Source organism: Schistocerca nitens, chromosome 2 (assembly GCF_023898315.1).
Source record: "Schistocerca nitens isolate TAMUIC-IGC-003100 chromosome 2, iqSchNite1.1, whole genome shotgun sequence".
Classification (NCBI taxonomy): Eukaryota; Metazoa; Arthropoda; class Insecta; order Orthoptera; family Acrididae; genus Schistocerca; species Schistocerca nitens.
In genome coordinates this window covers 938,883,740-938,896,695 of record NC_064615.1, presented here as the reverse complement: position 1 = coordinate 938,896,695, position 12,956 = coordinate 938,883,740, and the positions used below count along the sequence as shown (strand labels likewise).

General features: G+C 41.9%; 1 pseudogene; it reads right to left on the bottom strand.

Annotated features, from left to right (window-relative positions):
- Positions 1-9,849: 9,849 nt before the first annotated feature.
- LOC126238056 (5S ribosomal RNA) lies at positions 9,850-9,967 on the bottom strand (annotated as a pseudogene).
- Between the last annotated feature and the right edge of the window lie 2,989 nt (positions 9,968-12,956).

Sequence of the window (12,956 nt, the reverse complement as noted above, 5' to 3'; positions counted from 1 at the left end):
TGCAATGTTTACAAATGCGGAGTTGGCAGATGCCCATTTGACGTATGGATTAGCACGGGGCAATAGCCGTGGCGCGGTACGTTTGTATCGAGACAGATTTCCAGATCGAAGGTGTCCCGACGGGAAGACGTTTGAAGCAATTGATCGGCGTCTTAAGGAGCACGGAACATTCCAGCCTATGACTCGCGACTGGGGAAGACCTAGAACGACGAGGACACCTGCAAACCTGAAATGGACGAGGCAATTCTTCGTGCAGTTGACGATAACCCTAACGTCAGCGTCAGAGAAGTTTCTGCTGTACAAGGTAACGTTGACCACGTCACTGTATGGAGAGTGCTGCGGGAGAACCAGTTGTTTCCGTACCATGTACAGCGTGTGGAGGCACTATCAGGAGCTGATTGGCCTCCACGGGTACACTTCTGCGAATGGTTCATCCAACAATGTGTCAACCCTCATTTCAGTGGAAATGTTCTCTTTACGGATGAGGCTTCATTCCAACGTGATCAAATTGTAAATTTTCACAATCAACATGTGTGGGCTGACGAGAATCCGCACGCAATTGTGCAATCACGTCACCAATACAGATTTTCTGAACGTTTGGGCAGGCATTGTTGGTGATGTCTTAATTGGGCCCCATGTTCTTCCACCTACCCTCAATGGAGCACGTTATCATGATTACATACGGGATACTCTACCTGTGCTGCTAGAAGATGTGCCTTTACAAGTACGACACAACATGTGGTTCATGCACGATGGAGCTCCTGCACATTTCAGTCGAAGCGTTCGTACGCTTCTCAACAACATATTCGGTAACCAAAGGATTGGTAGAGGCGGACCAATTCCATGGCCTCCACGCTCTCCTGACCTCAACCCTCTTGACTTTCATTTATGGGGGCATTTGAAAGCTCTTGTCTACGCAACCCCGGTACCAAATGTAGAGACTCTTCCTGCTCGTATTGTGGACGGCTGTGATACACTACGCCATTCTCCAGGGCTGCATCAGCGCATCAGGGATTCCATGCGACGGAGGGTGGATGCATGTATCTTCGTTAACGGAGGACATTTTGAACATTTCCTGTAATAAAGTGTTTGAAGTCACTCTGGTATGTTGTGTTGCTGTGTGTTTCCATTCCATAATTAATGTGATTTGAAGAGAAGTAATAAAATGAGCTCTAACATGGAAAGTAAGCGTTTCCGGACACATGTCCACATAACATATTTTCCTTCTTTGTGTGTGAGGAATGTTTCCTGAAAGTTTGACGTACCTTTTTGTAACACCCTGTAGAAGGTGATGACAATGTGCGTGTGATGTGTAGGAACCGCACAGTTTCTTACGTGGCCCTACCGTGGACACGATTCCCACGAGGAGGGAAACACCGGCCGTCATAGAGCCTCTGTAACGTGGACTTTCAGCGCGGCGGGCACGTAATAGCTCCCGCGAGGCGTGACGCCGCCGTCTTTTTGCGTCGCGTGCCTCGAGCTATAACTAGCTGTAAAACCTAATGAAACGGCCCAAATGTAAATTGCCCTGCAGGGTATTAAGTTACTAATTACACAATAAATTAAATTTAATGCTGTGTGCGCATTTTTCTCTGGGTAATTTGGGGAATAATAGCCGCTATATCCAATCTAAATGCAAATGATAAGATCGTAGACGATTTATTGAAGGGGAAAAATTGTGCAACAGCGACAATTTTTAACTGACGCATACGACGACAACTGTGCGCCAAATATCTCACATGTGTGTGACTGGTGTATCGTCAGAGACGTTAAGCCGTGCAGCAGCGCTCTGTTCGTCTTTTTGTGCCACAGACTCGTTCCGAGACAAAAAACCAGAAGAGAGTCTTTTAATTAATTAAAACTGGTGTTTCACATGTCTTGGGAATGGGGACTGCACAGCAGGTTTCCAGTAAGGGACTGGGCCTTACCGCCCTGTCGTCACAGGTGGAAAAACAGGACAGCTCAAGTAAGGCACCCAGCGGCAATCCAGGTCATCAATTCGCCTCTCCCGTTAGCGCTGGGGCTTTACAGAAATGTTTTAATGCCATAAATGCAAAGAGCACTGGACTGAGAAAGCATCTATATCTACATCTACATTTACATGGATACTCTGCAGCCTGCCGGGGTGGCCGAGCGGTTCTAGGCGCTACAGTCTGGAACCGTGCGACCGCTACGGTAGCAGTTTCGAATCCTGCCTCGGGCATGGGTGTGTGTGATGTCCTTAGGTTAGTTAGTTTTAAGTAGTTCTAAGTTCTAGGGGACTGATGACCTCAGAAGTTAAGTTCCATACTGCTCAGAGCCATTTGAACCATTTGATACTCTGCAAATCACATTTAAGTGTCTGGCAGAGGGTTCATCAAACCACCTCCACAATTACCTATAATTTCAATCTCGTATAGTGCGCGGAAAGAATGAACATCTATATCTTTCCGTACGAGCTCCGATTTCCCTTATTTTATCGTGTTGGTCGTTTCTCCCTATGTAGGTCAGTGTCAACAAAATATTTTCGAATTTGGAGGAGAAAGTTGGTGATTGAAATTTCGTGAGAAGATTCCGTCGCAACTAAAAACGCCTTTCCTTTCATGATGTCCAGCCCAAATCCTGTATCATTTCTGTGACACTCTCGCCCATATTTCACGATAATACAAAACTTGCTCCCCTTTGAACTTTTTCGATGTACTCTGTCAGTCCTATCTGGTAAGGATCCCACACTGCGCAGCACTATTCTAAAAGAGGACGGACAAGCGTAATGTAGGCAATCTCCTTAGTAGGTTTGTTACATTTTCTAAGTGTCCTGCCAATAAAACGCAGTCTTTGGTTAGCCTTTCCCACGACATTTTATGTTTTCCTTCCAATTTAAGTTCTTCGTAATTGTAATACCTAGGTATTTAGTTGAATTTACGGCTTTTAGTTTAGAGTGATTTATCGTGAAACCGAAATTTAACGAGTTCCTTTTAGCACTCATGTGAATGACTTCACGCCTTTCGTTATTTAGGATCAACTTCCACTCTTCGCAGCATTCAGATATCTTTTCTAAATCGTTTTCTCAGTTTGTTTTGCTCTTCTGATGACTTATTAGTCGATAAGCGAGAGCGTCATCTGCAAGCAACCGAAGACGGCTGCTCAGATTGTCTCCCAAATCGTTTGTATAGATAAAGAACAGCGAAGGGCCTATAAGACTACCTTGGAGAACGCCAGAAATCACTTCTGTTTTACTCGATGACTTTCCGTCAGTTACTACGAACTGTGACCTCTCTGGTAGGAAATCACAAATCCAACCACATAACTGAAACGATATTCTATAAGCACGCAATTTCACTACGAGCCGCTTGCTACAGTTTCAAAAGCCTTTCAGAAGTACAGAAATACGGAGTCGAGCATGAATACTTGTAATTTTTTTTAACTTCGATGAAACTATGTTTTATTTTTAAAAGTATTCTTGAGAGGAGTGGTACAATAAGTTAACGCATGTTGACGCTAGAATTGAAAAGTGAGTGTTCCAAACCTCACTCCTAATAAGACGTGGTATCATTTAACGAGGGTCGTTCATACAATTCACAGAAAACGTGAATTTTAATTTACTTTTTATTTATTAGTTCAACTCGTGGACAATAAGTTCCCAAATTTTCTGTGATGATACAGCATTCGAAGTGCTCAAAACGTAATTAAATGTGTGACGCGACTTTCCTGCCACGTCCACTTTTTGAAGCAACAGTTCAATACTATCTCGATGAACAACGATTCCACGGATTACTTTCAAGCAGATTTGTACGAGATACAAAGATGAATTGGGACCTAGACTGAGGATGCTTGTCAGTGGCATAAAGGGTAAAAAGTTTGCAGACGGAAAGCGCATTGCTGGACACAACAGACTCACAAGGAAGATGACAGACACTCTTCAAGTGTGTTGCGGCAAGGCTATCAGACAGAGCCCATCCAGTGTGAGTAAGATGAAAAGAGCAATGTGGGCTACATACTTCCATATGGTGTTCGCAGACGAACAGGCTCAGAGCGATAATAACCTAAGATTTCTCAAGGAGAGGCTTCTAAGTTGTATCCCGGATGTTGCAAATCCCACTTACAGGCTTCCCGCCGATCCTGAGCTTTTAAAAAAGTGTGTTCGTGGCAAAATTCAATTTGGAAATGACGCCCTAAAAGGATATTTTCATCTGCTACAGTTGTCGGAATTGCAACTCATGATGCAGTTCTTGCATTTAATGATGGGAACGTAGCGTGGATGGAAGTCTTATAAAGAATGGGTTTTAACATAGGAAATTTCACTCGAAACATATTGAGAAAAATAGATTTACAGCGCGTCCGTGCAGCTGAAAAATCAGTTGAAGACCTGGTAAAGGAAAGAAGGCAGAAAACAATAAATCAGAAGAGAAGCCTTGAAGGGAAACATGACCCTGAGTACAAGTCATGGGACTTCTGAAGAAGTGGCGTAAGAAAAAAGCTTAGGTTGAACTTAAAATTGCATTTCCTGAAAATTATGTTTTTTTTTTAGTTGATGTACGTACCTTTCTTCTCAGAATCTGTGCGGGGTAACATTACGAAATTTTGTACACTTACTTCTAGAAACGCAATAATTTTTGTCTAAAGAGTAAATTTAGAAATTTTGATTATAAGCTAAAATATGGGGCAAAGTGCTTGGAATTTTGTATGAATTTTATATTATACATATAGAATTATAATTAAAAAATTATAAAATTTCTGCTATTCGATATATTCAGAAAACCTCATGAGAGAAGCTTACTATACGCAAAGAGATTAAGCAGAGAATGGTTTCTAAAAAAAAAAGCATATATATTATTTTTTTGAAAATAAAATTTCCGCATTCCATAAAAAGGTTAAATACCTATAATTCAAGTAACTTAACAGTAAATATGTTAATTTCATGTAAATCATGGTACAACATTTCTTAGCCGTATCTCCAGATTCTGGATTTGCTGCATCTTTTAAATAGTGTGTGTTTTCCATGAACGTCCCCCTCCCGAACCCATCTTAAAATTCAACTCACGCATTCCGTCCGATGTGCGGTGAACGACACAATTTATGTGACGCATTAGCAACTCTGATTAGTCGAGAAGAGAACTTCTCGGGCGTGGTGGGGAGGGGGGGGGGGAGGGAGGGAGGGTGGGAAATGGGGAGAGGGGTGTGGGTGGTGCGACCTGACTGCATACCCCGTTCTACGACCTTCCGCGAACCATCTTGCACACACCCGTTGCACTGCGGAAATACTTCGTTCACACGAGCAGCAATTACCCAGATGGATACGTTATATTTTCTCATGCCAATAATGCGCCCTCTTTCAAACTCACTGATTTGACTGTACGGTTCGCGCATACATCTGCGAGGTATCCTGCTTGTCTGCTCAAGCCACACTAGTCAGTTATCTTTAGTTTATAGCGATAACGAAAGCCGCAGGAACATTTACCAGTAGGTGGTGTTGCGCTGCGATATTGATGTTGTCCTTAAACCCTCGATCCAACGTGTTTCAAATGCTAATCATTTCTGCAGAACATACTAATGTACATGTCCTGTACATAGGAACGTCCTATCTCTAGTCCTAGGCGTGGAATGTCAGAAGCTTGAACGTGGAAGGGAAACTACAAAATCTAAAAAGGGAAACGCAAAGGTTAGTTCAGTGACAGAGTTGTTCTCATCAGAATCGACAGTAAACCAACACCGACAACGATAGTTCAGCTATACATGCCGACGGCGCAAGTTGAAGAGGTAGAAGAAGTATACGAGGATATTGAAAGAGTAATACGGTACTTAAAGGGAGACTGGAATGCAGCTGTAGGGGAAGGAGTAGAAGGAGTAGAAGAAAAGGTTATAGGAGAATATGGGCGTAGGACAAGGAATGAGAGAGGAGAGAGACTGATAGAGGTATGTAATAAATTTCAGCTAGTAATAGCGAATATTCTGTTCAAGAATCAGAAGACGAAGGTGTCTACTTGCAAAAGGACGGGTGATTCGGGAAGATTTCAGTTAGATTACATCACGATCATACAGAGATTCCGAAATCAGAGACAGGCTTGTAGGGCGTATCCAGGAGGTGATATAGAATCAGATCACAATGTGGTAGAGATGGAAAATGGCCGAATTTTAAGAGGCTAGTCAGGAAGAATCAATTAGAATACGGAATTACTAAGGAGTGACGCGATAAGCTAGAAATTCTCTAATTCTATAGATACAGCAATAAGAAATAGCTCAGTAGGCAGTACAGTTGTAGAGAAATGGACATCTCTAAAAAGGGAAATAACGGAAGTTGGAAAGAAAAACAAACGCACAAAGAAGGTAACGACAAAGAAACCATGGGTAACAGAAGAAACACTTCAGCTGGTCAGTGAAGGAAGGAAGCACACAAACGGTCAGGGAAATTCAGGATACACAAATACAAGTCGTTGGGGAATGAAATAAACAGGAAGTACAAGGAAGCTAAGGCGGAATGGCTGCATGAAAAATGTGAAGAAATAGAAAATGAAATGATTGTCGGAAGGACTGATTCAGCATGTGGGAAAGTCAAAACAGCCTTCGGTGAAATGAGAAGCAAGGGTGGTAACATTAAGAGTGCAAAGGGAATTCCGCTGTCATGTCGAGAGGAGAGAGAAGATTGGTGGGAAGAGTACACTGAAGACTTCTGTGAGGAAGAAGATTTGTCTGTTGTCATAGAAGAAGAAACAGGAATAGATTTAGAAGAGATAGCGGATCCAATAATAGAATATGAGAGAGCTTTTGAGGATTTGAGATCAAATAAGGCAGAGGGAATAGTTAATACGCCATCAGACTTTCTAAACTCACTGGGGGAAGTGGCAACAAAACGACGATTCACGTTGGTGTGTAAAATATGTGAGTGTGGCGATATACCATCTGACTTCCGGAAAAATATCATCCACATGATTTCAAAGACTGCAAGAGCTCACACGTACGAGAATTATTGTACAATCAACTCATGCAATCAGCTCCTGCATCCAAGTTGCTGCCAAGAATAATACACAGGAGAATGGAAAAGAAAATTGAGGATGTATTTGCTGAAGATCAGTTTGCCTTTAAGAAAGATAAAGGTACCAGAGAGGCAATTCTGACGATGCGGTTGATTATGTAAGTAAGGCTAAAGAAAATTCTCTTTTTCTTATAAAATGCCTCTTTTGCCATTGCTATCCTCGTTTTAAATTTCTGTGGTGCACTTCCAATCGGTGTCTATCCTGCTTCCCAGATACTTAAAATTTTCCACCTGTTCTAGTATTTCTCCAATCAGCATAATTTTTATTTATTTCCTCCTAGTGCCAATACTTTTGTTTTTTATTTGTGTTAATTTTCATTCCATAATTTTTTTTGTTAGCTTCAATGGTGTCCACCAAATCCTGTAATTCTTTTCCCCTGTGGCTAGAAGGACCATGTCATCACCAAACATCAAACACCCTACTCTTCTTCCTCCAATTTCTACTCCTTTGTCATCTAATTAGCATTGGTCAATCATATTTTCCAAGTAGAGGTTGAAAAGAGTAGGTGATAGACAGCATCCTTTTCTTACTCCTTTTCCTAGTCCGATCCAGTTTGTACTTTCTCCTCTCACTTTAACTGAGTCTTTTTGATTAAGATATAATGAGTTTACAAGTCTTCAGGTTTCCACTCCACTCTCTTTTCCCTCATTATAGTCGCCAGCTTGTCCCAAACCACATTGTCAAATGCCTTTCCTAGATCGATGAAGCACATATATATAGGTCTCTTCCTTTTTCAATAAATCTCTCTCCCAAGATTTTTAGGAGCCCTATTGCATCTCTGGTGCCCGTATTCCTTCCAACGCCAAACTGCTCCTCGCCAAGATTCTCCTCCATTACTTTTTCAAGTCTTTTATTAATTATTCTTAACATCACTTTGGCTGCGTGTGAAATGAGGCTGATTGTCCAGTGCTCATTGCATTTCTTGGTTCCTTGTTTTTTCGGTAATGGAATCATTACTGTTGTCAGAAAGTCCTCAGACCATTCACCAACGTCATATATTTTATTACCACTGGCAAAAAGGGAGTTCCTGGCCAATAGAAGTCTGCTAGTATCAAACATCAGCCTTAATTTGAAGAAAAATTTTCTGAGAATGTACGTTTGGAGCACAGCATTGTATGGCAGTGAAACATGGACTATTGGAAAATTGGAACAGATGAGAATCAAAACATTTGAGATGTGGTGCTAAAGACGAATATTGTAAATTAGGTGAACTGATAAGCTAAGGAATTCTGATTTGAATCGGAGAGAAAAGGAATATGTGGGAAACACTAACAAGAAGAAGGTACTGGATGATAGGGCATCTGTTAAGACATCAGGGAATGACTTCGATGGTACTAGAGGGAGCTGTAGAGGGCATAACCTGTAAGGGAAGACGGAAATTTGAATACATACAGCAGATAATTGAGGACACGGTTTGCAAGTGCTACTCTGAGATAAAGACGCTTGTACAGGAGAGGAATTCGTGGCGGTTTGCATCAAACCAGTCATAAGACTGATGACTCAGAAAAAAAAAATCTTTAGTTGTTCAAGGTGTTCTGTTTCTTCTGAATATGAGTGCATAATCTTCGATCTCGTGGCGTCTTTCACAGATTTTTTTCTTCTCAACTGGTACTACCAAAATGTACGAGGGTCGTCCGATAGGTAATGTAACGCATTTTTTTGCTCCGCCAATTTCAGTTGAGAAAATCCAGAATTTATTGTGAGACATCGTGGAACATTCCCGCTTCAGTCCTTATACTTCTTATTAAGCAGCGCTATATATATCCTTCCAAATGGTGTCTGTAACGAGGAGCATTCCAAGAAGAATGCTGTCATTTATTTTAGCGGTTAACCAGTGCATTGCAGATATTCATAAGGGCTTGCAGAATGTCTGCGGAGACCTGGAAGTGATAAACAGCACTACGAGTCGTTGGGCGAGAGGTCTGTCAAGGCGTCTGTCATCATCGCAACAAGGTCGGGCAAACCTGTACGATCTGCCGTGTGCCGGTCGGCCGTACACAGCTGTGACGCATACATTGTAGAAACGTGGGGACACTCTCATTCGAGGTGATCGACGGATCACAATCAAATGCCTCACTGCACAACTGGGCCGGGACTTCGAGGCGTAATTCTGTTTGGGGCCCTCTCTCGTAGTGCAACGACCAACTATGAAAGGTGGTTGCCTCAAGAAACTGAAGAAATGATTCAGCGTTTTCGTTGCCACAAAATTGCAAATGGACTTCTCTTTCTCCTTGACGACGGAAGTCCTCCCACAAGCCGGAGCACCAGAGAGGATGTCACAGAACTTCATTGGATTATCCTTCCTCAACCACCCTACTGCCCGGATCTCGCATCTTCCGTTTGAACCAAAGAAGGATGCACTCTGGCAGAAGCAGTACGTTGATGGTAGAGAGTTGATGATGCAGCAAGGCGCTGGCTCGGACGCCGTCCTGTAGATCGATACCATACTGGCATACAGGCCCTCCCACTAAGATACCGATTTTGAAAAATAGGGTTTTGTAGCCAAAATAATTATATGGTGTAGTGGAATCATGAATAAAACCCACTGACTTTAAGAAAAACATGTGTTGCATTACTTATTGAACGCTACTCGTATTTGGTACGACATATTCGTAAACAACAATTTTACTACTCCTCCCAAACAGGCCTTGAAGGTCCAACGGTACCGACCGGCCGCCGTGTCATCCTCAGACCACAGGCGTCACTGGATGCGGATATGGAGGGGCATGTGGTCAGTACACCATTCTCCCGGCCGTATGCCAGTTTCCGAGACAGGAGCCGCTACTTCTTGATCAAGTAGCTCCTCAGTTTGCCTCACAAGGGCTGAGGGCACCCCGCTTGCCAACAGCGCTCGGCAGACCGGATGGTCACCCATCCAGGTGCTAGCCCAGCCCGACAGCGCTTGACTTCGGTCATCTGACGGGAACCGGTGTTACCACTACGGCAAGACCGTTGGCATGTACAACAATGAATTCTGTTTTATTCTGCCCATCCCCTTCGCTTGCAAATGTCGAACCTTCCCTTTCTGTTTTCTTTTCCCTACCTTTACCAACGTCTGCGTTCTGTGTCACACATGATTAAATTATCGCCCCTTTCATATATTTTACGACTTCAACAATAATTTCATACGCTTCTCTAATTTCACTGCCATCCGCATCTCTGGTTGTAACGTAAATTTGAATGATTACAACATAGAAGCGATCACACACTTAAAACCTGAAGAAAACTATGCAGTGTCTACTTCACCCGCGTTACTACTACTTTTTGAAGCTCAACAATTTTTCCTCACCTCAGTGTTACGCAAAACCAGTCCCGAAAGTTAGCTGTAGGTTTTGACACTACTAATAAATAATACTATACGGTAAGTGATCGAGTTACATTATGATGCTACGCAAGAGTGCTCACCTTTCAGTGCTCCGAAGAGAAAGCCTACCCTAAGTTTCTTTCAGTTTTCAGAGTGTCTATAATTACCCTGGTGCGAATGCAGAGGGCACATTCATATCTAATTAAAGTTTGCATTTTATCGCTCATCTTTGTGTGTCAACCGCCAAGAAACTACTACCGTTCGAATAATTATCAACGAGCAGCAAATTCAGGCACTCTGTGTCCTTCTGCGTCGGTCGGACTGGCGTTTTGTGGTTTGACCGCAGTCATCTGGAAAACAGGCGTATAATATAACACTGTGCTACAGTTGAATGCTGTCATTCGCTGTAATTTCGCCGTCTCCTGTGGTTTTAGACCCCGATTATTAGGAAGTCCTCTAGAAAAATTCCTGTGTAAAGCTCATCAGTCGAACAAACGTGGTACGCCAATGTTACCACGGACAGTATCCATTTTTCCGTATGTTCCATAGGCGTTGACGTTAGTATTAAAATGTAAGTTGTAGTTTTTATACTTCCTACGAGTAGACTGGAGTCAGTTCAACTCGACGATACGCTATTATGGCAGTCTAAGTAACGACTATAATCGAAATCCGTGCTGCAGGAGGAAACTACTTTGTAGGGTGGGCAGGTGCAAGACAAACTGTGCTGAATACAGTATATGTACATACAACTGTAGCTGATAGTTCCCCATTTACAGCGGCATTGACCAACTGTCACCAAACCACAAGCCTCGCCATCAGTGATCCACTTCCACGGTTTACGATGCTAAGAAGGTACAGTGAATATGGCTCCATGAACTTTCTCGGCGTAATAATTGGTTGTATTCAAGTCGGGTCTCCAGGCGGAACATATCGTTATCTGGACACATCTAAGGCCGGAGTGGCCAAGCGGTTCTAGGCGCTACAGTCTGGAACCGCGCGACTGCTACGGTCGCAGGTTCGACTCCTGCCTCGGGCATGGATGTGTGTGATGTCCTTACGTTAGTTAGGTTTAAGTAGTTCTAAGTTCTAGGGGACTAATGACCACAGCAGTTAAGTCCCATAGTGCTCAGAGCAATTTTTTTCTGGACACATCTAGTTGATTATATGCTCCGGCTGGAGACCCGACATGAATACAAGGTGCAGTTAAGTCTTGTATCTTTCTTTAGGGACCCACTACACATCAAGACGACTGCTTTGTGAACCACATCACGAACTCTTCGTCACCTCTAGTGTATGTTACATGGTCTCGATACTATTTTTCGTTTTCATCTTTTTTCAGACACTCTTTTTAGTGATCCGAATATGTTTAATCTGAGTGTGCCCCGTTGGCTTGTCACTGTAGGGTCGGGTGGAACTAGTACAGGTGAACTTGAAAAAAAGAGACAGCATTGGTCGTATATTTTTTACTATTGCAAAATCGATTTTCTGTCACTGAGTGACCATCTTCAGTGCTAGAAGTTAAAAAATTTTTTCCACATTACGATCAGAGAGTACAACATAGAAAATCACAATTACATCTGCATATGAACATAACACTTGTTAGAAACAAACCTATATTGTATAATTTAAATTGGGATGCACTGTTGTCACTAAGCTTACGGCGATCACATAGACTCAGGTCGCTGTTTACCTGCACTTGTTCAGCAGACCTCGGTGTGACGGGGCTTGACACGCCCTCTATGTGACATGTGTCACGTGAAGACATAGTATTATTGGTTTTGCGAATTATTAACACTAAATAACTCTTGTACTTTTGTGAATGGTGTAGTAATTCAAATTTAAAATGTACGTACAACACATAGCAGACGCAGGAAAATATCTAAAATACATTGGCATATTGTTTTTTATAAACTATAAAAACATAAAATAGATCGATGATAAGTTGTTAGAGTGCAGAACATGTAAAAAGCAAAAGATAATGCCAAAGAATAATAAATGAACAACATAAAAAGAGGCGCAACACAGGTCTTACTTAAAAAACGTAACACCCACTATCTGGCGTGGGAAGTCAAAAGTACAACGTTCGTAATTTATGTAACAAACGTTAATACCAAGGAGTCAATATATAAAAAAATAATAACGTTAATACCAAGGAGTCAAATATATAAAAAAAATAATCACAGTACGAAACTGCCGTTACTTAATAATTAAAATGCCGTGCAAATGTAAGGTGCGAACAAGTAGTATACATCAATCATCGAGAAACCAACATGAGGAAGGACAAGTAACAGTGTCACTTATACCAAAATGTACATCGTACTTTAGAGAAATTAAACATAGACTATGCACGATAACCAGCACTTATTCAAATAGCAATAGAATTGTTGACCTACATTAAACATAATTACGTAAAGTGATAACCGGTTTGTATTACTTTGTGTCAACGCCTACGAGATGTCGACTGTCGTAAAATTATGTTCAGTAGGCGTCCATAAGTTCTGTAAATTACAGAACAAAAAAGAAAGAAGCATCTTTTAAAAAGCGAAATTAGTAATGTTATTAAAACAAACTGAAAACATGTGCGTCAATGTGTTGAGATAGTTGAAATAGCGGCCATTATACGTGTTCTCGTAGCGACTATG